This window comes from Zalophus californianus, chromosome 8 (genome assembly GCF_009762305.2).
Source record: "Zalophus californianus isolate mZalCal1 chromosome 8, mZalCal1.pri.v2, whole genome shotgun sequence".
Taxonomy (NCBI): Eukaryota; Metazoa; Chordata; class Mammalia; order Carnivora; family Otariidae; genus Zalophus; species Zalophus californianus.
The window spans coordinates 85751997-85778467 of record NC_045602.1 but is presented as its reverse complement, the minus strand read 5'-3'; the positions used below and the strand labels follow the sequence as shown (position 1 = coordinate 85778467).

At 45.4% G+C, this 26471-nt stretch overlaps 1 protein-coding gene across 4 annotated transcripts in view; it reads left to right on the top strand.

The window, feature by feature from the left end:
- The first annotated feature begins 276 nt into the window (after positions 1–276).
- Positions 277–26471, top strand: part of ST6GAL2 (ST6 beta-galactoside alpha-2,6-sialyltransferase 2) — a 77413-nt gene continuing 51218 nt past the window's right edge. Inside the window, exon 1 of one of the 4 annotated variants that reach the window (XM_027623761.2) lies at positions 277–478. The gene's annotated coding sequence lies outside the window, so the exon portion shown is untranslated. Of the gene's footprint in view, positions 479–850; positions 893–1125; positions 1549–1980; positions 2070–26471 lie in introns of those variants that run through there. The other 3 variants (XM_027623764.2, XM_027623760.2, XM_027623762.2) reach the window with 3 other exon arrangements.

Below are 26471 nucleotides of genomic sequence, written 5' to 3'. Positions count from 1 at the left end.
GTCTCGGGTCCCGGGACCAGCTGCGGCCGCCCGGGAAGGGCAAGAGGGCCGCGGTGACAAATGGACATTCCGCACGCGAGCAGACGGACACCCGATCTGCGGCTCCCGGCGGCCCCACCCACCGCTCCAGCTGCCGGGCCCACAGTCGCCGCCCGCTCCACGCGCCCAGCGAGCAGCCTGGGGCGCCACGGTCCCGAGAACTTTCCCATCCTTCGGGGACAGGGGCCGGCGGTGGGGAGGGGCGGGTAGGTGGGGGCCTCTACGGAATTCCTTCCCCGGACTTGGTGGGCGGCCCTTTGCAAGTGGAAGGTGGCTGGTCCCGAAGTCCAATTCCGACCCTGGGGCGCCCCGGAGAAGCTTCCGGGAGCAAGGACCTGGCGGCCGCGCGGGAAGAACAAAGGGAGCCAGCGGGCCGGGGAAGATGCTGCGCTTCCCTGCGCCCTACCCGGCCGGCTCGCGGGCGCTGCCTCCTGCGCAGGTAGTCCGGCCTGCGGCGCGGCGGGAGGGTGTGTTCAAGCGGGGAACACAAAGACTCACTTCCGCGGGGCCAGGCGCCCAGACTCCCCTGCCCGCCACTCACAGCCCGTTCGCATTCTTGCATCCCTGCCGCCCGCGGGACCTGCGTGCCCGCCGGCTGCCCCACTCGGTGCCGGTGCAGGTAACCCCCGGAGGAACTAGGGCTGGCTGCAGGCGGCGGCCGGGGAGAGGCATACCTTTTTAGGCAGCCGCGCCGCCCGCGCCGCCCCACGCAGCCCAAGTCTGCAGTCGTTCTCTGCCAGAGGCAGGGTTCTGCGCGCAGCCAGGGAGCGCCCCGCCGTGCACCCCGCCTGGCGGGCCGGGGGCGCGGGGAGTGGACTGTGCAACTTCCCAGCTCCCGGCGCCCGGCCGCTAGGTGAGCCGAGGCCGGGAACGGGGAGGACGGAGGCGCAGGCGGAGGGAGGGGGGCCCGAGGAGGGTGGAGGGGACGCGCGGAGCCCGGGGGCGGGGCGCGGCGCGAGCTCAGCGCGGGGGCCGGGAGCCACCGCCTAGCCCCGGGGCTCCGGGCCGCGGTCCCTCCCGCCGCCAGCGCCGCCGCCGCCGTGCTGCCGGGAACAATGAGGCGCGCGGCGCGGGGCTGAGCGCAGCGCCGCGCCGGCCCCGAGGCCGAGCCACCCGCCGCGCCTGCAGCTGCCGCCGGGCGCCGAGCGGCTCTGGCCCCGGGGAGGTGCTCCCGCAGGCCTCCCGGGACGCGAGCGCGGGTCGTTCGGAGCTCCGGTGGTGGCGCGGGGAGGCTGCTCCGCGGAGGCGGGGGCAGCCACCAGCAGGAGGATCTGAGCCGCGCGCGCGGCGTCGGCAGCCCCCAAGTTCCGCGGCGTGCGTCGGGCGCCCCCGGCCCCAGGTCCCGGCTCCCGCGGGCGGCCGAGGGAGTGTGGGAGCGTGTGGCGCGCGCGCCCGAGCGGCTGCCGGGGAATAAAATGTGACACGCACGTCTCCGACTCTAGCGCCGCGCGGCCGGGGAGCGCCGAGCACCGCGGGATCGGACGCTGCGAGGCGCGGCGTCCGGAGAAGGTTGGTCCGAGAGGGCAGGGGCTCGGGCGGTGGGGCGACGTCTGCCTCGGTGTCGCCGCAGCCTGTACGCTGCTCTGTAGGGAGCTAGGCTCGGCGACCAGGAGCCAGACTTTGGGGAGGGGGGAAAACATTGAGGGTTTTGGGGGAGAAGCAAGATATTCTTCGAGAGGGTGAGCGAACAGGAGGGCTTGAGCTTTGGGGACGGGCGGACACAGTTTTGCTCCTGTGGTTCAGTCAGTGAAACGGCGATCTTTATTTTATTTAATTTGGTTCTGGGAGGGAATAGAGATTTTTAATTGCCTTCCTCGACCCCACCCCCATGCAAAACTGCACTTCTTAAAGCATAAAGTGTGTTCTATTGATCTCTAGTTTGCTGTAGCTATAATGTTTAGGGACAGAAGGTATCCTTAGAATCCCAGATACCCGGGTGCTAATTCTTACGCGCTTGCACGGGGGAAACTCTTGCTTTTAAGTTGTACTTTTCATCGTGTATAGAGAAGACCTTTGGTACATTCTTTTGGGTAAGCAACGTTAACACCAATTTCTTTCGGATTTGATGGTGCTGGGGCACGGAGTGAAGTTAAACTTGTGGCTCAAAAAGCAAGTGATGCCTTCCAAAGCGAGCTGAATAGCTGTGTTTGGAGAAGCCCTGCTTTCCAGGAATTTAAATGAGACTTTTTGTGGTTGCCTTCCAGGTCTCTCCTCCTAGTACCATATTTGTTTTGTCAGGCTGAACTTTCAAAGCTGTTTTATAATTCGAGAAGCACTTTAGCAGAAAAGTAATGCTTGGCTGGTTTTTTGTGAACTTATTTTTACAGGGTCATACCGAAAATTTGACGAGAAGCAAACCATATTTGGTTGAAAGCTTTGTTTTCTGTGCCTTTTGCGTTCTAACGGTGAAGGGGCTTGCTGATCCTCTGCGCGGGGCACTGGCTGCTTGGGTGAGGGTATTGTTGGAGCACTTGCCACAGATTTTGTGTTAAGTTCATTGTGCATTGTGCATATTTAAAAAGCCTCATGCAGGTTACTTGATAATTACGTTTTTTGGAATTGGGCTCAATATATTTTGCCATTTTGAAGTAATTGTGACTAAGGAAGAATTTCAAAAATTGAAGTGCTGTATGTGATCATGTTGTTGCAAACTTAGGGTTAACACTTCCTTTAAAAGATAAAATGATGTGTGGCCTTGAACTTATTTTTACCCACTTAACTTCTCCCATTATTTTTCTGAAACTGACAGTCAGAATTTTTGCAGCACTCCAAGGCTTGCATTTCCTACTAAAGCTTGAGAAAAACTGTTGACAATGGTGAATGAATATTATGATCAAAATGGAGACCTAAAACCTATTTTAGGTTTAGCAACCTGAAATAATAGGTGAATTGCCTTGAATTTTACAAATACGTTAAAAACAGGGGCACTCAAACATGTTGGAATCTTGATCCAGTTTTTATTGTGATTGATGTAAATTTTAGCATTTTACCTCTTTGCTTGGTGCAGTTGGAGCTTCTGGAGTTTTAAGTAAAATCTCTTGGCAAAATTGTGATGTGAGCCTCAGCTCTTAGTGGAATTCTGAGCCCCACAATTTAAACAGAAGATGGAAACTGTTGGAGAGTGGTCAGAGCAGAGGCCAGCATTTGGTGGGTTTCTTGGGTGGTGCAGTCTATCTAGGAAGTAAAGATAATGAAATAAGGATATGCAGACTGGAGGGTTTAAGGCTGAGATAATTTAACGTCTAAAAATAAGTGAATGGGGGCACTGGGGTGGCACAGTGGGTTAAGCGTTCACTTGACTTTGGCTCCGGTCATGATCTCAGGGTCCTGGGATTGAGCTGTGCTCACCGAGGAGTCTGCTTGTCCCTCTCCCTCTGCTCTTCTACCCAATCACACGCTTGCTTTCTCTCTCTCTCTCTTCTTCTAAAATAAATAAATAAATCTTTTAATGTATATATATGAATGGATTTATTAGGCAGAGAAGGGCAATCAATCAACTATGCTCACTTTCTGGTGAGGACAGGTAAGAAAGAAAGGAAGGGTTTATGGGGCGCCCGGGTGGCTCAGTCGTTAAGCGTCTGCCTTCGGCTCAGGTCATGATCCCAGGGTCCTGGGATTGAACCCTACGTTCCCTGCTCAGGGTCCTGGGATTGAACCCTACGTTCCCTGCTCAGGGTCCTGGGATTGAACCCTACGTTCCCTGCTCAGGGTCCTGGGATTGAACCCTACGTTCCCTGCTCAGGGTCCTGGGATTGAACCCTACGTTCCCTGCTCAGCGGGAAGCCTGCTTCTCCCTCTGCCATTCCCCCTGCTTGTATTCCCTCTCTCGCTGTGTCTCTCTCTGTCAAATAAACAAATAAAAACCTTGGAAAAAAAAAAAGAAAGGAAGTGTTTATTTACCTGGGGGTGAAGACTTAGGTTGGGGCTAGGGGAGGATTTGTGGTCAGCCAGCCACATATAGGTTAAATAATGAAGTGGTTGCTGAGAAAGTCCTGGAGGTGCTTGTTTCCAGAGATTTTTCCTGAGATTCTCCTCTTTCTGAGATGATTTAAGTGTGTTTCTGATGTATTGCTTATACTAACTGCAGTTGTATACCATAGGTCCAGAATGTACCCAAGCATTTGTTTGCCAAGTGCTGCTTAAGTCTTTCCTAAAATGACAAACTTACCCTGAGGTTTCTGCGTCTAGTGCCTAGATCAAATAAATGATGAGTTCCTTTCCACAAACTTGGAAATATTTGCCCTTTGAGAAACTGAGTTGATTTTCAGATTGAATGCCTCATTCCCGATACTTCTGAATAAAAATATCTCATGCGTTGATAATGGGGACAATCTTTTAAATATTCACCTTCTCTTTAATTGTAATGTGTTTTTCCCCCTCCTGGATCTTCTGTTATATGATCTTAAATTTTGATTGGTTAAGTTAAATGAAATACTTCATTCGACTGGCTTAAATATCTAAGCATAAATGATAGGTGTATGTTGTTTTAAGTTTCTAAGCATTGAAAGCTCCTGCTCAAAAAAGAACTATGGGATGAAGTTCACCACTGACTGTAAGAGAAATAATTACATAGAATCAGATGCTAATTTTGGAACCAGGAAAAGTGCAGGTGTACATTTACATAGCAATTTTCAATGTTCTCAACAGGTTGAGGTCAAGGTCAAGGACTGAGTATGCTGTGGAAGTTGACCAGCCACTGTCATTGGATAAACTTCAGACTTTCAGTTTAATTTATCTGCCATTTTTCTGAAAGCCCTCCTTCCTACTTTTGAAAGATTTGTCTGTAAACATTATTAGGTACACAGGGCATAGACAGGAGTATCAGAGATATATGGATTTGTTACCAAATCCCATCCTGATCTGAAATTCCAAGTCCTGCCCCCACGCTGAATTGATGGGGAACCATTGCAATGCTTGGAACCCACCCAACCTGTGGGCGAAGTGGTGGCTGTGCATTTCAAGGGTGTGAGGTGTGAACTGGCAGTCCTAAGGCCTTTCAGACAGCAGTGGTTTGGTCCAGCACTAGCGTGGATCCTAGACCTGCTGGGTAAAAGCAGGTTACCAGCAGTTGCCTGGCCACTGTTTTCACTTGGCCAGTGGCAGGTTCTGGGCCATCTCACAGTGCCACGTCCCTTCTGATTTGGGGAGGAATTGCTCCCTGGATGGAAATGGCATCAGAGAAAGTCTACTCCCCCCACCTCCGGGATTCCTCTGCGCGGAACTGCTCTGTGTCCCTTCTGGGTTCTGCTGCCCCCTGTGGTCTTCCCTAGGAATGAATTCTGAATTTGAAGTAGACCCGGGCTCTAACAAGCTGCTTGGAAGGGTGTGTGGGTTGGGTTTGCAGTTTTGCACTGGACTTTCTCAGAGAGCAAAGAAGAAGCAAGGAAATCTCTTGGCCGTCGCCCCCAAACCTGAGTCCTAGGGAGTGCTGTCCCTCCAGAGCAAGTCACTGGAGCAAGTCTGAGCCTTAGGAGGGCTCGGTTTCCAGGGCTGGGAAATGAAGCCATACACAGATTAAATCATCTCCAAGGTGGCGTCTCTTGCTGGGATTCCATGCCATTGACTATTGTATATTCTTGCACACTTTAACAGTGAATTCCCCTGCTCAGAAGCGAATTCCCCTTTAGTTAAACATGCTGGACATGCCTTTAAACACCATGTGGCCCAGGGGAGAGTAGTAACTCAAAGAATAGTAAGAGCAATTGCTTCGGACTGACTATGGACTCTACCCTGCCACTTGCTCTGCATAGCTTATCAAAGTACACCTTAGCCACAACCCCGCGATGGATGGTTATCCCCATTTTACAGGGGAGGAGACTGAGCCTCAGAAAGATGAAGTGCCTTCCTCAATATCCCATAGTGGGAGAGTGGCAGAGCTGGGTTTTGAACCTGGGTTTGTGTGTGGAAGTCTGTGCTGTGGAGATTGTGCTCAGACTCTATGGAGGAGCAAGCATGACACCTCTGGTGGTCATTGTCCTGGGGCCAGAGAAGGACTGTGCCCGTGAGCTTTCATGTCTCAAACCATAGCCGAGCTTGCTGGATGAGGAAGATTGTATTGGATGGAAGGGGATGGCAGGGGCACTCATCAGGCAAAGCCCCCATGGATTCACCGGAACCTGGAAGCAGAAAGGGGCATGAAATGCAACCTAAAAATGGCCCCCACAGGTGAGACTATCTGGGCAGTCAGTATTAGAATGAAAATCAGGCTCATATGAAGGGTGTCTTTGCAAGTGGAATTTCCAAGGAAAATTTTAAGCTAAGATTTGAGAAAATTGTCCCAACACTCTGAGTTATTAGGTCAGTGAAGAGAGCAAGCTCAGAGAGTAATATCTCTGGACATTTAGAAATATATTGGCTAAAGCATAAGAGAATACATTGTAAAGAAAAATCCTGTGATATCTTGATTATAAGCTGCTGTGTTCAGAAGTTTATAATTCATACATTAAGTTCTACTCGAGGCTGCTCCTAGTATTTGAGCCTGAGAGGGAAATGCGTTATTAAATTTAAAACAATTGGTTTTCTGTGTTCAAATTATACAAATTTTTCAAGTAGAGATTCTTGCATGTTGGTAATTGTGGTTTCTAAAATGACTTGGCTTTAAATTAAATTTGGAAAAGGGTAAATCTCTTAGATAATCTGAGAGCTTTCATTATTCAGAGATAAATTTGAAAAGTAGCTTTCTCGAAAGTGTAGTGATGACTTTTCTGAAAGATAAGTATACTATTATGTGCTAAAAACCTGTATTTGTGCCTCTGACCACGAACCAGTAGAAAAAAAAAATACAGTTAATACTGGATTTGCTTCTTAAATGATAGAGTTAACCCAGTTAAGCTATAGAACTATAAGTGCATGATTGAATGGATGGATTTGGTTGAACTATGAGAAGAGGGATCTTGCTGTGTAAATTATATTTTAAAATTAGGAAAACTATATCCCCCATACAGAAAAGAGGACTGTCTTTAAAAAGAACATGCACACACACGCACACACGTACACACCTACATGTGCAAATACAGAAGGAATATGTCCCTGCATTAATAAGGTTTGCCTTTCGTAAGTAGGAGGGGGAACCTGAGTTAGGATACTTACACATTAATTGTTAGGATTCACAATTGTCAAGTAACAAAATCAGGACTTAGAGCCCTGACTTTCTGACCGAGAGAAGAACATTCTTTTTCCTGTATTCATATCTCTGAGAGAATTGAATGTTCCAAATTATCAGTGGCTTGCTCGAAGGTTATCAAAACATTTAGGGTTCATACTTTACTTTTGATTTATTATTAATAGGATAAATATGGAAAAACACACTTATTTATGTGTGTGAGTGTGTGTATCTGTAAGTATTTACAACAACAGCATCTTCAAGGTACCTTTGGTGGTTTGCAGAATGTTTTTGACTATTGACACTAACTCACAAGGGAGGCCTCTTCAGGCAGGGCAGCCGGGAGAACCGATGTGGGGCCCTATACATTAGTTAGCTATTTGCTGGGATGAAAGAAGTGGAGCCATGTTAGGGGTTTCGGGTCAACCTGAAGTTGGCCAAACAGTGTGTGTGAGACTTAGTCTCCCTCTGAGAGAACAAATCCCTATTTGAAGTTACCCTGAATTTTAATGACCTCTGATCTTTAAACTTTAGGTGAAATAATTAAGACAATAGCAAGCTCAAGTGTTTAATTTAAAAAAGAAAAACAAAAAACATTTGATACCCTCTGGTGCTCAAGATATTTTTTGGGGGCAATTTGTGAATAATGGGAAGCTGACCAGTGCAACACAGTTTACTTTATATTAGTATGTGTGTATCTGTATGCTTATAATATGTATGTAGGTATCTGATTGACATTTTTCAAAGGGCAGTTTTCTTCCTTGGAATCACAGTGTAGTTACAAACTATAGTCCTCTGCCCTATGTTCAAAATTAGTAGCTGGGAGAGTTGAACCAATTAAGTAATTTGCCCAGCTAAATACTTGATACTTTATAATAACATTCAGAGAGTGCCATTAAATAGGTGGCTTCATTAACTATTTGAGGTGGGAGAGTTTTAGAAACTGACTTGATAGTAGTAGGAAAACGTCTATAATGTGACTTGAAAATAATGGGAGTGCTTCCGTAAGTTAAATCCAAATATGTCTCTACTGGCCATACTCTATAATTTTCACATAATTAAAACATATCGTTAATATATTATAATCATACCCCAGTAATACCCCACATATTACTGTGTAATGCATACACAGAAAGAGCAGCATTAATTTTTGGTTTGGGGGGCTTTCACTGTTTTCATGACCGGTAAGCATAGTATTAAATGTAAAACCAGAAGTGGGTAAAAGAAAATCTTAAAATGTGCTTCATGAGGGGTAGTCAAAAACCTCCTGGAACAAGGAGCCCTTGTTGTTCCTAGATGGTGTATATGACCCAATGATAGCATGGAACTTTGTGAGTATAATCACATGCATGATGGGAAGGTTTTATTGGCAAAACTAAACTCCACTGACCCCAGAGGGCCCCCAGTGGGTCCCTGCTTCTCAGTTGCCCAAATTAGATCTATCTTGAACTCAAGACATTGATTTGAAAATGAAAGGGGAGTTTATAATATACAAAGTTGCCCTGCATCATGGCCCACACATTCAGTCTGGGAATTACGGTATCCACGTGGTGCATAGCAGCATCCCTGAATGCTCAGTGCATTGGTGGAAACGGCAGCCAGGGGCCCGGGGTTGCCGTCTGCCAGGTTCAACCTAGAAGGTTGCATTCCTTAGAATCAACCCTTGTTGAACTGAAAGGCATCCAGAGATCAATTAATTGGCTTTCCAGGATACATATTTCCTATGAACCCACATAGTCTTTTCTCTCAGGAAAAAAATTCAAGTTCTGTATGTGAGGAAAGGTAGACAGAGAACAGAATTATAGGAGGAAGGTCATGTACGTTTTTGTTTGTTTGCTTTATATTGTGTGTGTGTGGTTTTTTTTTTTTTTATGTTATGGGTAGAAAACAAGGATTGATGATTGCAATTAGGTATTTAAACATTCCCCTTGTTTGTTCTGTGTAGTTGATAAGCAAATCTTTTTTCCGAGATAAGGGGAAGTCCCTTGGACTGTTCACTCACATGTGTACTTCAAAATATAGTTTCCCTGGCTTGGTGCTGACGGTTTGTAGAGGGAGAAAAAGTAGTAACTGGGTCAGTGACTCCAGTGCTTGCACTGGTAGAATGGGAGATGTATGTTCACGTTTTACTAAGAGAAGCTAATGCCACAAGCATTTACTCAACTCGGAGAGCTTGGAAGAGTGACATCATTGCACAGAACAGGTCTGGAGCGTGTCTTTTTTTTTCAATTCATAGGATTACATTTGCTTGGATGTGACATTATTCTTGTCAGCTACCTTCATGCTCACAGATCAGATTTCATCCACCTCAAATACAATAGAGGCGCAACAATGCCCCCAAACCACCTTCTAGGGTCTCAGGAGGATACAGAGAAGGAAACTTAGCTATTCCCTTGCAAACCAAATAGGCCATCAGAGATTTGGCTAAAACATCCAGGGTTCGTAGACACTAATCAGTAAGAACTGGCTCGTGTCATGCTAGTCTTGAAACCAGAGATGGAGGGCATCAGATGGAATCTGGGAGGAGAAAAGAGATAAAAACCTGTCATTTCCACCCCCTCTCCACGTGCCACTTATTTATTCCTCCAGAGAGTTCCAATCTCTTGTCTTCTTCTTATTCATTCTCTAAACGTGTCTGTGTGCATCATGTACTTCTTGTGTCCGTGGGATGTGGGAGGGAAGCAGTGTCATTTCTCCAAGTTCAGTTTTACTCTGACTTTTGGGCAACTACTTTACCTGTCTTGTGTTCTTCAGCTATATTCCTAACCAGAGAATTTCTGCATAGACAAGTGAAAAGTTCAATGAATTTTCATAAACCAACTATACCCATGTAACCAGCTAGATCAAGAATCAAAAATTACCAGCCTCCTGAAACTTCCCGTATCCCCTTCTGGTCACTGTCCTGTGGAAGGTAATCAGTATCCTGATTTCTCACCAGACAGATTAGTTTTGTGTCACCTGCTTACGTTCAATTTTAAATAAAATAACATTTTAACAACTCGGTATATATTTTTTTAGGGTTGAAGCGGCATTAGCCAGCAATGAAATATAGGTTGTGCTTTAAACTAGAGACGTTTAATGTTTGTTCCAGTCATTGAAACGTCCATGCTGCGTAAAGTGCATTTTGTTATTAACAACTAAGAGCTTAGTTTTGCCGTTTGTTGGAAGCTATAGATCTTCCTTTCCGTTCGCTACATGACAGGATCAGAAATAAATTTTAAACTGTGTTAAAGGTTAGTAACATTATGTTCTAAATCTCAAAGATACATTTTAATATATTTCAGTTTATTAAAAATAAAACAACGTATGACAGGTCTGTGGAAAAAAAACTCAAAATGAAACTCTCTTTACTAACAATTTAATTTCATTTGGCAACTCTTAACCTCAGGCTTGTGAATTTGGCATACTTCAGTACTGCAAGTGGACACTGAAAAATGGATAGCTCTATGAGATATTTTACATAATACAGTTAGACTTTCTTAGGAGATGTTTTTTGAGGAACTAGGTCAGAAAAATTCAGCAAGACATGGAAGATTAAAGTCACATAGATTCTTTAGAGTTTTTGTCTTCATAGAGCTATTCTACATCGCAATTTGGAAGTAGTAAATAAAAATCCATAAACTAAAAAAAACTAAAAAATCTAGGGGTGCCTGGGTGGCTCGGTCGTTAAGCATCTGCCTTTGGCTCAGATCATGATCCTGGAGTCCCAGGATAGAGCCCAGCTTCAGGCTCCCTGCTCAGCAGGGAGTCTGCTTCTCCTTCTGCCCCCACCCTGCTCGTGTGTTCTCTCTCTCTCTCTCTCTCAAATAAATAAATAAAATCTTAAAAAAAAAAACTAAAAAAATCTAAAAACTCAGTTCCAGGCTATCTGTTGCCTGGCCTATACTTGGAGTGGGCACTGACCAACTTGAGGAGAGGTTTTCACTATACCAAGCAACTAATGTTCAAAGGAATATAAAGAAAAGGTAGAATGGTAGTTCAAAGTTTACAAGAAAGGAAAAGAATAAAAATTGGAAATGTGATTTAAAAAGTAAAAAGGTTAACAGGCAGATTGCTTCATGATGGTCCAATGTCCTCAGATTATGTTGTATCAATTCAGGATTTGCCCAAAGCCAAAGAGACTGGCTTAAACCCAAAGCCAATGGAACCAGTTGGTAGAGAGCAGGGTATTTTGGCAGCCAAGCTCACACAGCATTACGAGTCTCATGATTTGGTTTCTGTCTCCCAAAGAGGAAGCTGGATCTCTTACCTGCCTCTGAAAATGCTGGCTTTTGTTCAGCATGCCCTTGGGCATGTGCTACTTAAGTGGCTCAGAAATCTGTGATTATACTTCATGTGACCTCCCAGAGTCTCTTTCCTGACATTTACCATTTCTGGAAGGCAAAGTGTTTTTTGGGCTTCAGCGTCTATTGTTTATTGTGTTCTTCACAGAAAAAAATGGAGGGAAGCCCTGCCCTGTTAGCAGAAGGAGCATATTATAGGAGGAATTCATTTTACAGATGGCTCCATTCACTCTTGCTCGCCTCCTGAACTCCTGTCCATTGTCCGTATTGGCAAAGAGTCATCTTTCCTAACCCTAACCTTGATTGTGTGACCCTCTTCTCTCCTTAGATGCTCCAGTGCTGCCCCCCCACCCAACCCAGCCTTCCCCCCATTGCAAACAGGACACAGCCTGGAATTTTTAGGACATCATGTGCTTCTGAATTGGGCCCCAGTGTTTTGGTCTCTACTTTCCTACTATGAGGGTCTCTCTGACCATATCGGGCTGAGTCTAAGGATGGACCTGCTTCTTTCTCTTTCTGTCTCTATTTCTGTGTCACACACGTGCACACACACATGCACAGACGGTGCATGGTCCTCTCCTGTGCTACGGCACCATCTCTCATTGTCGTACTTATTACTCTGTATTAAAATTAACTTTTTCCTTCTCTCTCCCCTGCTTAACTGTAACGCCCTTGCAGGCAGCCCTGTGGGGCTCTGACCCCAACTCCTTAGCACATCTCAAGGTACTGAGCTCAGTAGGTGCTTGATCAATGTCTGCTGAATGAATGGAGGTAAAAGTATTATTAGATTTGAAAGGATTACTGACTGCTCTGTAAACTGATTTCTAAAAATGAAGGGGAGAGAGGGGATCTTTTCTGCCTTTTCTTTTTCAAGCTGAATCGCTTGATTCACATTTCCAATTTTTATTCTTTTCCTCATCCATTTATAAACAGGACATTCTGAAGACAAGGGACCACGGACCAGGTGGACTGTTCTGTACATACATTATCTTTAGAGTTCCTGTTAATCACTCTGGAAAAGTACATTTATTTGCAATGTTAGGAAATCAGAGTTAAACCATTCAACCTTATAATTTTTACGCCTCTTGTGAATCTCACAGAGAAAACTGGAAAGTCACATTTCTTTTCACAAGTATTACAAATGCGGTTGGGTATCCTTGTTCCCCTCTTTAACAAAGCATTCAGAAGTCCGGGACACGCGTAATTCGTAAGTGGTTAGTAAATAATCTGGGTAGGATCTGCCCAAGGAGGTTTTATAAAAGCACTCTGTCTAGGATTCATAAGTGTTGTATCAAATTCTAACAATTAGAGCTACATACATTACCAGCACCTGGCATGATAATAAAGGCTGCTGTGGAGCAAATGGGCTCAGGAGCATTTGGGTGTCGGGCTGCGTGATTTTCTGGCTGCCTATGAATCATCTATCCATAGGTGTTAAAACTTGGAAAGGTACTGCTAGACTGGGGACAGTGTAAAATATCAGCTGTCCATTAAGAATTATAAATGCAATCCCTTGATCCTGAGATCAGTCCAACCAGGTGCAAGTGGAAAGGTACGCACACTTTTAGTTGAAAGCCTGGGGAAGGCACTGTGCTGTGCCTTCTTCCTGTGTCTGTCAGAGGCGTGGCCCTGACCTTGCTCTGCAGCGCTCCCTGCGGGAGACAGCCCCAGGGCTCAGGGGTGCCTTCCCAGGACAGAGGGTCAGTGTGCGGTGCGGCCGAGGTCATTAAAGTTTATGTGGAATGTAGTGTATTTTCACAGTGTGTTCCCAGATGCGCATCCTCTTGAGTGCCAAGTGCTGTGCATTTCTCTTCTCACCATGTAAGAGTTTTGTTTTAAAGTTTGCAGTCTCCCAAAAGGTTGAGTTACAGCTAGGGCATGCCTGGAATGAGTCATTTAATTAAAGGGACTCTTTCCCTTACTCTGAACCCATACTAGAATTAAAATAAAAAATGTTACCCATGGTTGAAGTTAGGGACCTTTGGCAGTTCTCAGTGGCAAATAGAACATTGCAGGCATTTAACAAAAGCACAGGGAATTAAAAAAAAAAATGCATGGAGCATTTGAGTAAACTATTTCCTTGCTCCATTGACATACGCATAAGATACAAGGGACCACTTGGGAGTAAAGAAAAACCTAAGTGTGGATTTCCTCTCACCCACGGAAATAGCTTTAAATGGCTTTCATAGTCAAGTTAAGTGGATTTTAACGACTTCATGTGTGTTGGCTATTAGCAGTAGTCGGTGCTACTGACTGTGGCAGTCGGGCAGTTCATTCTGGAGACCCCATCGCCGCCCTTGGCTGTGGGTAAATCTCCACATCATCCACACAGACTCACATCTGTCCCTGCATTCACACACCGGGCAAAAGGAAGCTCTTCAAGAAAACTCGATCTCCTGGTCGAAGTGTGGTTTAGGTCCCAGAGCATCAGGGCATTGCTGTTATTTAAAGTTATGTATTCAAATTTGAATATCTGTTTAAATTATTTCATTTTTCTTAATGACCTTAGATCTCTACACACCCCCAAGCCCTTTTAATTTTCCTTATGAGTCATGCTATGCCAGCTTAATAAGGCTGCTATGCCAGTGGGTTTCTCTGCACTTTTTAATTAGGTTGTTGTCCCGGACATGGTTTTTGATAACTGGATGTGGTTAGAAAATTCTATTACTGTGTTCTGGAAATCTGGTGCCAGCCAGGAAGGCCTACCCCTGCAGTAAAACTACCCCACCAACTTTTGTTGACCCCTCCAGGAAACTCATAATCATTAGATACTGGAACTCTTTTCAAATGGATCCCAGGCTTTTGGGGGAGGCAGTGAACTTGGCCTGTGCCTTCACTGATGAGTTTGGTGTCTTGCTTATTTATTGGTTTGGCTTTCTTTTTTTTCCCCAACTGCTTCCCCAAACCTTGATAAGGTTTACTCTCAGACAGTAAGCCTCAAAGTAAACACAGTTTTGTTGGCTTCCTAGAAACTGGTGATGAATAATACGGACCTAACAAGAAGTACTGCATTTCCTATTTACATTTCATGCATATCTGAAGTAATTCAAATTTCAACTTTTCAGGCCCTCTTAGTGAATTATTATTAAACATTCAATTTGCACACCAAAATAATTGTCTTCATTCTTTATTCTTTTTTTTTTTTGGAAAGCATAGCCTTCTCCCAGGAAGGGAAGACTAGCATCCTGCAGGGTGATATGGTTAAGGCCTCCAGCTCTCTCTGCCAAGGGGAAGGTGGAGATTTGACCGTGCAGTGATCGGGAGAATTCCGTGGCCAAACAGTGGCTAAGTGCAGGGATCCCCCAGGTGACTGCGATACAGAACTGGCTCTCCCCGAACTCCCGTCACTGGCCATTTTGCAGGTGGGCTCCCTAGCAGGCCCCATGGGCATATCACATGGGCCACACCAGGTGAAGTGGAACATGGCTCAACACAGAGGTCAGCCCGATTATAGTCTTCATAAACAGCTGGGCCCACTGTTCAGTCCTGCCATGAGTCAGGAAGGTGTGAGGCGCAGGTGTGAGGGAGAGCTGGGACCCCCTTGGAGCTGGGGGAGGGACCTCAGTCCACGGCTGGACCCCTGCATGGCTGGACGCCAAGGGAGTCCTCAACTATCAGTCAGTTTAATGAGAAGGGCTTAAAAGCAAACAAATCCTTTCTTCCCTCCGCAGGGTTCTTGAGTGTTCTGGAAGAGTCTGACTGACAGCTTTGAAGGCCCTACTCCAGCCCAGAGAACGTAGGCAGCGGGAGGGGGCTTCTGCACCCTGTCACCTGTCAGCTCTCCCCTCCCTGACCCAGGAAACAGGCAGGAAAGGGGTCCCTCAGGCCCCCATCTCGGGCAGGCGTCCTAGGACAGCAACAGTTATCCTTGAGTTCAAAGGGCATCTGTTGTTTGGCGGCTTCTGGAGGACAAGGTGAAACGAGGAGACGAAATATGTTTTCTGTTTGCTGAAGGAAATTAACCGAGTTGTCCGGGGTTGGTATTTCCTGGAATATCTGAGGGGAAGAGGTAAGTTCTGTGCACAAGGGAAGCTGCCAGAGATCCAGATCCACTTTCGCTGGCTCGGTGGTTGCACCTGCCCAAGAGGAGCCCTTGCAGTTCCTGATTCCACTGAGGCACGGCTCCCTCCTGGGGAGCTTCTCAGCTTGGCTTATAGCTCCTGGGGTGGCTGTCCTGGACTTCGGGTTACCACCCACCCATCTCCACCCTCCCCCACCCCGAAAACTCTTCAGTGTGGGGGTTTTCTCACTTGCCTTTGAGTTGCCAGGGGCTAGCCAGTTCCTTCCATAGACAGTGCTGAATAAAAGAAGCTTCTGTCATGCTGGACACGGCCTTGTTGCAGTCTAGAAATGGATCACCCACCCATCCACTTTGTATCTCACTACGAACCCAGCATGGAGTGTGATGGCATTCCTTCCACGAGTAGTGTATTTGATGTGTTTTTTTTTTTTCTTTTGCACTCCTTACTTCATGCTTTTCAGCCATAATGAACACAAGTGGCGACAGAAACTTATAGAAGAAAGGTACATTCTGAGGTTAGAAACTTCCTTCTTGAAAAGGGGAACATGTTGTCTTATTCTAATTGTCTCTTAAGCCCCCACCTCTACACTGATCATAGATTGATGACAGTTATTTTGCATGTCGGATTCTCTCCCCACCTCTCTTCCGCTTCTGGTCTCCCATCCCTTTGTGTGACACATGATGTCAGGACTTGCGCATTAACAGCACGCACTATTGAACCACGGCTGGAGGTTTTCGGGACAGTTATCATTGCTTTGGGACTTGTACACAGATATTTCGCTTACTATGGCAGGTTCTAAAAATTTATGACCTGTGAAAAGTTTATTTTCAGTGTAACTGAGGTCAGAATTGGACATTTAATACAAAATCCATATGGCGCTGAGTTGCACAGTGTGTGAAAAGTGCTTTGTAAACCGTAGAGGGCAGCCCGGGGAGAGAGATGGGCCTGGACTCAGTAGACCGAGCCTCAGATTCCAGGCTCTCCACTTTGGGGATAGGGGGGTTTATATGAGTTCTTCTTCTTTTCTTTTATTTCTACATTTTTTACATTAAGACTTCCAGAGCAGTTTTAGGTTCACAGCACAATTGAGCAGAACACACAGAGATTTCCCACGCACCCCCTGGCCCCGCAGGTGCACAGCCTTCCCCATGGCAGCCCCCACAGTTGGTGAACCTACACTGGCACATTGCTGTCACCCCGAGTCTGTGGTTCACATTGGGGTGCACTCCTGAGGTTGCACCTCCTGGGGGTTTGGACAAATGTGTGTCCACGTGTACCCACTGTTGGAGGACCACACAGAGTATTTGTACTGCCCTAAATATCCTCCCCCAACTCCCACAACCACTGATCTACTCTTTCTATAGTTTTGCCTTTTCCAGAATGTCATATAATTGGAGTCATACAGTTTGTAACCTTTTCAGACTGGCTTCTTTCATTAGTAGTTGGTGCATTTAAGATTCCTCCCTGTCTTTCTATGCCTTGAGAGTTCCTTTCTTTTTAGTGCTGAATAACATTCCATTGTCTGGTTACCATAGTTTATCTGTTCATATTATCCAGTGGGTGTTATTTATGCATTTAGCCAACTGAGGGACACCTTGGTGGCTTCCAAGTTTGGGCAGTTGTGAATGAAGTTGCTATAAACATCCTTGTGCAGGCTTTTGTGTGGACTTGAGTTTTCAGTTCCTTCTAATAAATACCAAGGAACATGATTACCGGAGCATATGGGAAGAGTATGTTTAGTTTTCTAAGAAACGGACAAACTGTCTTCCAAAGTGGCTGTACCACTTGATGAATGGGAGTTCGTGTTGCTCCCCATCCTTGGTGGTGTCAGTGTTCTGGATGCCAGCCATTCTGTGTATGGGTATCTTGTGGTTGTTTTAACTTGCATTTCCGTGAGGACTTAGGATGTGGAGCATCTTTGCATACGCCTGTTTGCCATCTGTATATCTTCTTTGATGAGTTGTCTGTTAAGGTTGTTCACTCATCTTTTAATCAGGTTGTTTATTTTCTTACTGTTAGGTTTAAGAATTCTTTGTATAATTTTGATCACAGTCCTTCATCAGGTGTGTCTTTTGCAAATATTTCCTCCCAGTCTGTGACTTTTCTTCTCATCCTCTTGCGATTGTTTTCCAGAGAGCAGAAGCTGTTTATTTTAATGAAGCTCAGCTTATCAGCTCTTCCTTTCACAGATCATGCCTTCGGTGTTGTCTTTAACAAGTCCCTGCCAAACCCAAGGTCATCACGATTTTCTCCTGTGTTATCTTTTAGGCATTTTATAGTTCTGCATTTTGGATTTAGGTCTGTGATTTCTTCTGCTTCTTGTTCTTAAGGTTCTTCCCTTGTAAAATGAGAGTAAATCATCTGGGGCTTTTTTGACAAACAGTATGCTTAAGTACCAACCAGCACATCTTTCCTGGGCTGAAGGGGGTCACCTGTGGCTATTATTAGAACCACAACACCATAGTCCAAGGTAATGGTCTTGCTGCAGGTCTAGCAAATTTTTTTGGCCCTTGCTAAATCAGCCCTCCTAAAGGTTTGGGGTTTTTTGTTGTGGTGGTGGTGGTTTTGCTACTGCATTTCCTTCTTATATAATACCTTATTCTTTGAGGTGAGTTTTGGCTGAGGTAACTTAACCCAGTAAATGGTTTGGGCATCTTAAGGATGCAGAAAGGTCCTGGGATGGAAATTCCCTGACTTTGAGTTCGCCGTGGGACTCAAGCACACAAAATTTTAATCTGCTGCTTTTCATCCACATTTGGTGTTCAACCCAACACTCTGTCTCTGAACTGGAATGCCTGTTTAGCAGCCAAGTGCTCATTCCAGTCCCTCCTCCGTCCTAACCAGCCCAGTCCCCTAAAGGATTACACCTGCCATAAAATGCAGCCTCCGGTTATGGAGGTAATTAAGTATTGAGGAAAAGAAGCAGAAAGACTTTGAAGTTACATAAAACTCCTCATTTATTTGTTTTTATTAAGGTTCTTAGAAATGACTTCGCCCTCTTTGTCTCTAAAATTGTACGCTTTGCTGAGACTCTGTTGGATAACAGTTATATGTTCCTGGCTCAGAGTGAATACTTGCTCAGTGAATAGAGAAAATACAGCCTAAATGATTCGGAGAAAACAAGAAGAAAAAAGAAAAGCCAAAGGGAATAAACAATTAATTGTCAGATGTCCAGATTTCTACCAAGTGGAATAATGACAAAAATGTTCCGAAACTGTGGGAACCCTGTTGCTTTTAATGAGACGCTGACTAAGATGGTGTCAAAGCAGCAGAGCTTTGGAGTCAGCCTGGGTTCGGACCCTGACTCTGTCAGTTAGGCGCTACGTGACCCCCAGGGTTGGTGGACGGACTCCATGCAAAATTCAAATGTGGGGCCCCTTATTCCAAATGCATGGGGGCAAAAATGCCCTTAACAGCACCAAAACAAAACACTTTTTCCTTCCCTTCCCTTTTTTTCTCTGTCTTGACTTGTCATGGTGTTTTTAATGTTCTAAGTAAAGAAAAATTAAAACTTAATGATCAGCATGAATTTTACCATTCATCTTTCTGTTGCACAATCCAGTTTTAAATGCAAATATAAGAGCATTCAACACCTGTGCAGAATCACCAAGATTGCACAATGTGCCCTTCATGGCTGGCACATGCTTACATGTTTCGTTCTTACCGGAACAGTGGAAACACAGCTCAGAACAAACTCAGCTGTTTTCATTTCGCCTGGTGACACACGCCCATTCCACCAACTTCAGCTTTCCAAGAAGGAAGGAAGGGCTTTTCTATACGTCATCGTTTTTAGCGCATGTGGATGGCTCATCCAGGGAAATAAGAAAGGACATGATAGGACCCTTGGGCCACTGTGTTTCTTATTTTGCTTTTGAAGCCAGTTCTAGCTCTGACAAAGCATGGCTGCTCGGGGCTGCCAGATCCCCCTACTTAGTCACAGAGGTCACATGCTTACCGTGTCCACACTTTGAGTCATGCTAAACTCCCGTGCATTGTGGGCTCGAGGGGCATCACGCATGTTGCGTGTGAATGGCGTGGCAAGGAAGGGGGGCACCCCTATCACATGTTATACCTACCTGCTCTGCTCACACGCATGCTTCGTTGTTGTCTTGTCCCATGTTCCCATCAGACTTGGGAAACACAGACTCAAAGACAAAGTAGAACTTTAAGACCGGGGTACCTGGGTGGCTCAGTCGGGTAAGCGGCAGCCTTCCGCTCAGGTCATGGTCCCAGGGTCCTGAGAGCGAGCCCCTCGTTGGGCTCCCTGCTCAGTGGGGAGCCTGCTTCTCCCTCTGCCTCTGCCTGCAGTTCCCCCTGCTTGTGCTCTCTCTGTGTCTCTCTCAGATAGATAAATAAATAACTCTTAAAAAAAAAAAAAAGAACTTTAAGACCAAGGCAGGAGAATGTGAATGCAAACCTGGTCCTTCTGAGTGTGGGGACCTATCACACTGCACAAGTCATATGCCCGGGAGGCTGGCCCTGATGGCTGACATCGAATGAATTCTTTCTCTCTCTCTCTCTCTCTTTTTTTAGATTTTATTTATTTATTTGAGAGAGAGAGCACAAGCGGGGTGAAGGGCAGAGGGAGAAGCAGGGCTCGATCCCAGGACTCCGGGATCATGACCTGAGCCAAAGACGGATGCTTAACCCGCTGAGCCACCCAAGCGCCCCAATCGAATGGATTCTTAACTTCAAGGAACTTGTTCCTCATGATAAAATCAAGCAATAATATGACCTAACTCATAGGTTGTATTTATGTTTAAATGAGGCCCTGCTTGTGGCTTATGAAGTCCCACACTTGGTACATAGTATGCCTTTACTGGAAGTTCATTCTTCATCAACTTCGAACTACTGTGCAAATCTTCAAACAAGACGGTTCTATTGTTGGAAAGATAACCTAGTGTGGAGGCAAGCTGGAGTCATGAAATGCCACTTCTAGAATGGAGCAGGCAGAAAAAAAAATTCCAAGTCAGAAATACATTTTATTATCTCCGTTGAAATGATTCAGTGTCTGTACAGATGCCTAAGAAAATAAAATGTGCCTCGAGGGCTTTGAAGAGCAAAGTGGTTTTATAAAACTCTGAAACGTGGCTTCCAGCCCCACACCTCTTTCCCTGTGGGCAACTTGCTTCCTTCCTCTGTGCCTTCTTTTCTCCTCTGTAAAATGAGTGTCAGATGTCCGACATGGATACTAAAACTTGTCACATCGTGGCAGAGTGTCTTACAAATGGAAGGGACCGAAGATAAAAACAAAGACTTGCAAATGTATGTAATAAGGACAAGATGGAAAGAAGAGTGATAATAAACCTGTTTTATTATCACCAGCATGCTAGCTGAGTGCTGGCCGGGCGTGATGCATTGTCCAGTTTCTTTCTGACCGCCTTGTCTGGCGGAACTCACACACGGGGCACTGTATCAGCACCATATAGATGCGTACTGTTCCGTAGACTTAGTTCACCCTTGCAGAAACTCTAAGCGTATACTTGCCACATCTCTTTGAAGGGTCCTGCATAATTAAAGCTTTCTAGGGCACCTGGGTGGCTCAGTCAGTTAATCATCCAACTCTTGATTTTGGCTCAGGTCATGATCTCAGGGTCCTGAGATTGAGCCCCGTGTGGGGCTCCCCACTCAGTAGGGAGCCTGCTTGAGATTCTCTCCCTCTGCCCTTCCCCCACCATGTGTGCACGTGCATGCTCTCTCTCAAAGAAATAAATCTTTAAAAATAATTAATTAAATAAAGCCCTTTCTATAGTCTGAAAAATCTAATGCCCTGGAATTAATATCCCTGTAGTCAACTTTTTCTTGATGAGGTAAGATACAGTGGTGTGTGACAGCTGGCTCGTGAATATTCAGGAATTTTGTGAGCCAGTTGTTAAACTACATTAAAAACAAAGGTAGTCAATTCTCAACACTCATTGTTTCCTAATTATTTCAATTTTAGTATCACCCATGCTCTTAAAGTTGTTTACATCTGCTGTATCCGCATGGTGCAAATACTAGCAAATGATGAGCTTCTGTGTGTCTCTTACCAGCTCCGTGTTCAGTGATGTCACCTTAGTAGTTTAAAACTGGCCATGGCAGAAGTATGTACAGCAAGGAAATGGGCAGATGCCAGAAATCAGCTCTCCACTTCCCCTTCTCTTTCTCAAGAGCCAGTTGTCAAACATTTATCAGCACATTACTAAGTAAGAATGAAATTGACCTAGAAGTTTCTTTTGGAAGATTTGTTACAAGCTTTATAGAGCACTACAGAACCAATTAGAAAGTGTGCAAAAGGAAAAAGGGAAGGGAATGAACTTTCTTGAAACATCTGTGCCCGGCAGTACGTTAATTGACTTTCATACAGAGGTCAATTAAAATCCTCTTAAAGTCTGGCTAAGCTGTGTGATGTTACCTCAGTCTTGCAATTGAAGAAACTAGTCGGGAATTTAATAACTTACCCACGTTGATATGGTTAATAACAGAAGAAACTTATATACAAGTTTTTGAATGTAGGTGTTTGTAATTCAACTCATTATCTTTTCCCCATAGAATGGAAATTCCAATGCCTTTTATAAAAGGAAATAGTGTTGCTAATGCTATGGTAAGATTTTTGTAACTGTAATGAATACCGTATTTTTTTTCTTTATTCATTTGTGTGCACATCAAGCATTGAAAGTCAGGTATGTGCCACCCATTGGTCATGCAGAGGTTCTGCCCGAGGGAGGAAGGGGTATGTACGAAGTCCTGGGGCAGCGCAGGAAATGAGGGAATGTCAGAGAGGGATGCCAAAGCTGGCTCTGAAAAAAGGTGACACTCTTCAAAGGCATGTAGATGTGGCGTGTGGCCCCTGGATCTAAGGTGTTTTGGTGCAGGTTGGTTTTGTTAGCAGTGACAAGATTAGGAGATTGCGGTCAAACCAGCATCAGCGGGGAGCCTGGGGAATTCCTACCAAACTGCCTTGGAATGCAGCGGCCCATTCTTCCCAGTCTCCCTGGTTTCTGCTCACCCACCGCTCACTCACTGCAGCCCTGGCAAGGCCAAGGGCAAAGGCGAGCAGCCGGAGGGGAAGCAGCTACAGTGCAGGCTCCAGGGCCCTGCCCCGCTGATTTTGGTTCAGCAAGTTGGCAGTGGAACCTGGGAAGTCTCCTTTTTAACATGCAGCCCTAGAGACTCCAAGACTGCACCAAGCATTTGTTCTGTAGCTTCTGTGCTGTCTCTACCAGTAAGAAGAAAGCTCACGCACATAATAAAGACAAAAGCTCTTCTTAGCTTCCCATTGCTTTTATCCCCGGTCTCTGTCTATCCCCGCATTTACCCTTTGAGGTGTTCAGAGCAGTTAATTGCTCTTCTTATTCCATAGTTGAGAGAAATGAGAATGGCAGAGGTTAATCCAGCACTGCCAGGCACCACCATCAGCAGGCTGAGGACCCAGACTTCTTGGTACTTGCCAATGTATTTTCCTCGGGTGCACAGTGCCCGTAGGGGGCCCTGGCCCCTGTGCCCGGGATGCCACCTTGTGGTGATCCGCTCTGCAGCCAGACTCAGAAACGTGCCTTTAATAGGGGACCACCTGTGCTCTCCAGAATATTTTGGATTCCATTGGAACAATTCTATAGACAGTACAATGTAGGCATATTATTCTTCAGATTCCTCATTCTCAATTTTGGCAGCATTCTGTTCGGCTACAGAACTTTAAAATACTCTAGAAGTAAAATCCGTGATCCAATCTATTCAGATGACGAGGAATGTATTTCGAGTAGTCTGCCTCCAGCTAGCTTTGCAACACAAGTAACACGCTTCATTTCCCCACACCATGGGTTCCTCGTTGGTAAAAAGAGAAAGTTGGCATCCTTGTAAGGTTGTCCCAGCTCTTATGAATGCTCTCGAGTCTCCAGCATGGAGCGAGAAAATGTCACCACTGATTTCATGTTCTTTGGCTTTTCCAAGACGAATAACATTGACCTTGTGAGCCATGAACTCATGAATTCTATTATTGTATTCACTCATTGTGGGGTTGGGGGAAAACAGAAATGTATTTTATGAATCACATTAATTAGACTTAAAATAGCTCAATTATTTGTTTTCTCTAATGTGGAGTCACTTTTCTTGACTGTCCTGCCTCCATCTAGAAATATGGTTTTCTTTTTGTCCTGCCTCTTTTTAGAGCCTGCACCATAAAGCAGGATGAAATTACACTCCTCTTGTCACATGCCTCTCACTTGTTTCTACGGAGAACTGATATTTTGTTCACTTATAGAATCGGGACTACAATTTTTACTAAAATGAGAGGGGCAACCAAGTCAGAAATGCTTTTCTAGCACGTGATGCAGTGTAGACTCACAGTCGTCCACATGGCTTGACCTGAACTTTATATTCTGAGAGACCCAGATCATACTTTAGGGCATATTATTTTCTTTTTAATTCAAAGTAGTCACTCCACACTGTTCAGAAATGAATTCCTGCTATAGATTTTTATCAAACACATCTGACATTTTAAATAAATTCTTAACTGATGAATTCAGTGTTTCTGTGACAGAGATCATAAACATTTTCCTTTTTCCAAAAGCAATCTGAGGAGCATATATTTGTACTGTAGTTAATGCTGTGTTAAGTCAGTGGAATATAGTTGCTGCAAACATTTGTAGAGCAAAGGAAAAAAAAGCCTTTACTTAAATCTTGCCAAGAGCAGAAATAAAATGAGCAAATGCACAGTGGAGTGAGAGAAAACATAAAGATCCATACGGTTTTATTACTGTGGTGCTCTGGTGTTAGCATCTCATTTAAGCCACATGGAATGTATGGTACAATCGCTAATAATTTTATTTCTGAGTGTGTGCCTTACAAGAGATGTTTGTTGAGTGAATAAATGTTGGATCAGTCATTTTTTTTATCTGTTACAGAACTTCCATTTCCTCAGCATGGAAATTAGATACAGATACCCCAAGCGTAGCACTATTTGTATATTTTCATAAGAGTAAGAAATAAAAATAAACGAACATATATTCTCTTTAATAGTGAAATGTTCTTGGCTGACAAAGGTACCATGAAGACAACCTTAGTACTTATTTCCATTAAATTATAGAATCACAAAGGATAAGACTGAGTTACATTGTTCTTTTAATCCCCACCACAGTTCCTGAACATATAATAAAGGCTTGCGGTATGCATTTTGTGTATGTGTGTGTATGTTTGTGTGTGTGTGTGTGTGTGTGTTCCCCCATCAAGGGTAGGTGGGCTGCTAATATGCCATGGCTAATTTACAAATTAGATAAAAGAGCTTTTTGCAGACCAGAGAAAAATTACAGCTGGAAGGAAAGGGGGGCTGGGGAGGATGGGGGTTAGATACCAGAGCACTTGTTTAGCATAGATATTGGAGCAGAATTCATCAGAATGATTTATGATTCGTGGTGCCATCCCAGAGACACAGTCTTCAGACACCATCTTTCATCTGCCTCGATGCACTGTGTTGTCCTGTGTCATCCTGGTTGCTTTAAGTTCATATTCTGATGATTTCGCCATGACTCTGGACTTCACCCTTCCATCCCCCCTTCCTTTTCTGTCCTTGATATTTCAGGAGTGGGGCTGGCCTCTGAGTTTCCAGTGTTGGCGGTGGTTCCTCATCAGCAGTCCTGCCGAGGCCCTGCAGAAGTTTTGTGCAATGCATCAAGGCTGGGTGGATGTGGACATATTATTATTTTCATGTTTCTCTCGTCTTCCTAGTTCCATCCGTCACCAAATGAACTTCCAGAACCCATTTCCCACCTGTATGTGGTTGGGTTTTAGCTAAAACTCTCTGTGAGAGGTTTTTACTGAGCTCTGATGGGGAGGCTGAAACACACTGCTTTTTATTTATGTCATTACATGTGATAAAGGCATTAAAATTATAGTATTTCTCACAAGTTCTTGATAGTATATTTCATAGAAGCCAGCGTTTCCGTCTCACGGTGTGTTTGCAGATTAAGTAACAAGTGGTTTGATCTTTTTTTTTTTTCTTAAAGATTTTAAAGATTTTATTTATTTGACAGAGAGAGAGAGCACAAGCGGGGGGGATCGGCAAGTGGAGGGAGAGGGAGAAGCAGGCTTCCCGCTGAGCAAGGAGCCCGATGTGGGGCTCGATCCCAGGACCCTGGGATCATGACCTGAGCCGAAGGCAGACGCTTAACCATCTGAGCCACCCAGGCGCCCTGGTTTGATCTTTGTAAAGAGGATCTATTGTGTACCTATGCACTCAGCCAAATTACAGTACAGATGTGCACATTCCCACCTGCCCTATCGCTTACGGCTCCTATTCCTCCACTTGAAACGCACCCGGCCCCCCCAGTACCTAACTTCTCACCATCCGTTTGTTCTCAGCTTAAATTTTACTGCCTCCACATGACCTGCCCAGTCTCCCCAGCCTAAATTATGCCCCAAAGTCTTTTGTCCTACAGTGTCTCAATTCCTTCCCCACCTCACTCCTGCAGTGGTCGAACCCTTAACTATGTGCCAGGCACTATCTAGAGACTGAGGAAAGACAGGCCTCCTCCTGGAGCTTAAGCCCTGTTGGAGAAGAAAAGCATTAAACATACAACACATCAAGCACTTCCCTACCAAAAGTGAAGACAAAGGCAGCTGAGAGAGTTCAAGAGAATGAGTGTTGCAGGGAAAGCCCTTCTGAATAGAGCGGAGACTTTAATAAAGCCGGAGGATGGCAGGTCAGATTTTGGTGGACGGCTGCAGGCAGCAGGGATGGCCTGGGCAGGGAGCAGGGAGGGCCCAGGCACGGGCCCTGCAGCAGGTGGGTGCTGAGCGCACAGAAGGCCGCAAGGACCTGGAGGAGGGGGGAAGGCGAGGGATCAGCGGTGGGAAATGAGGTCCGAGAGACAACTGGGGACACACACCACGTACATGAGGGGCAGGGAAGAGAGAACTGACGGCAGGGACCCGGCAACATTAAATTCCCACCCGAAGCGTTTCACTCTGCCTCCTGGAGCATCCACAGAGGACAGGCAGGATGGAAGCAGGGAGACCGGCCCCGGGGTCATTGCATGGGTGCGGGCGAGA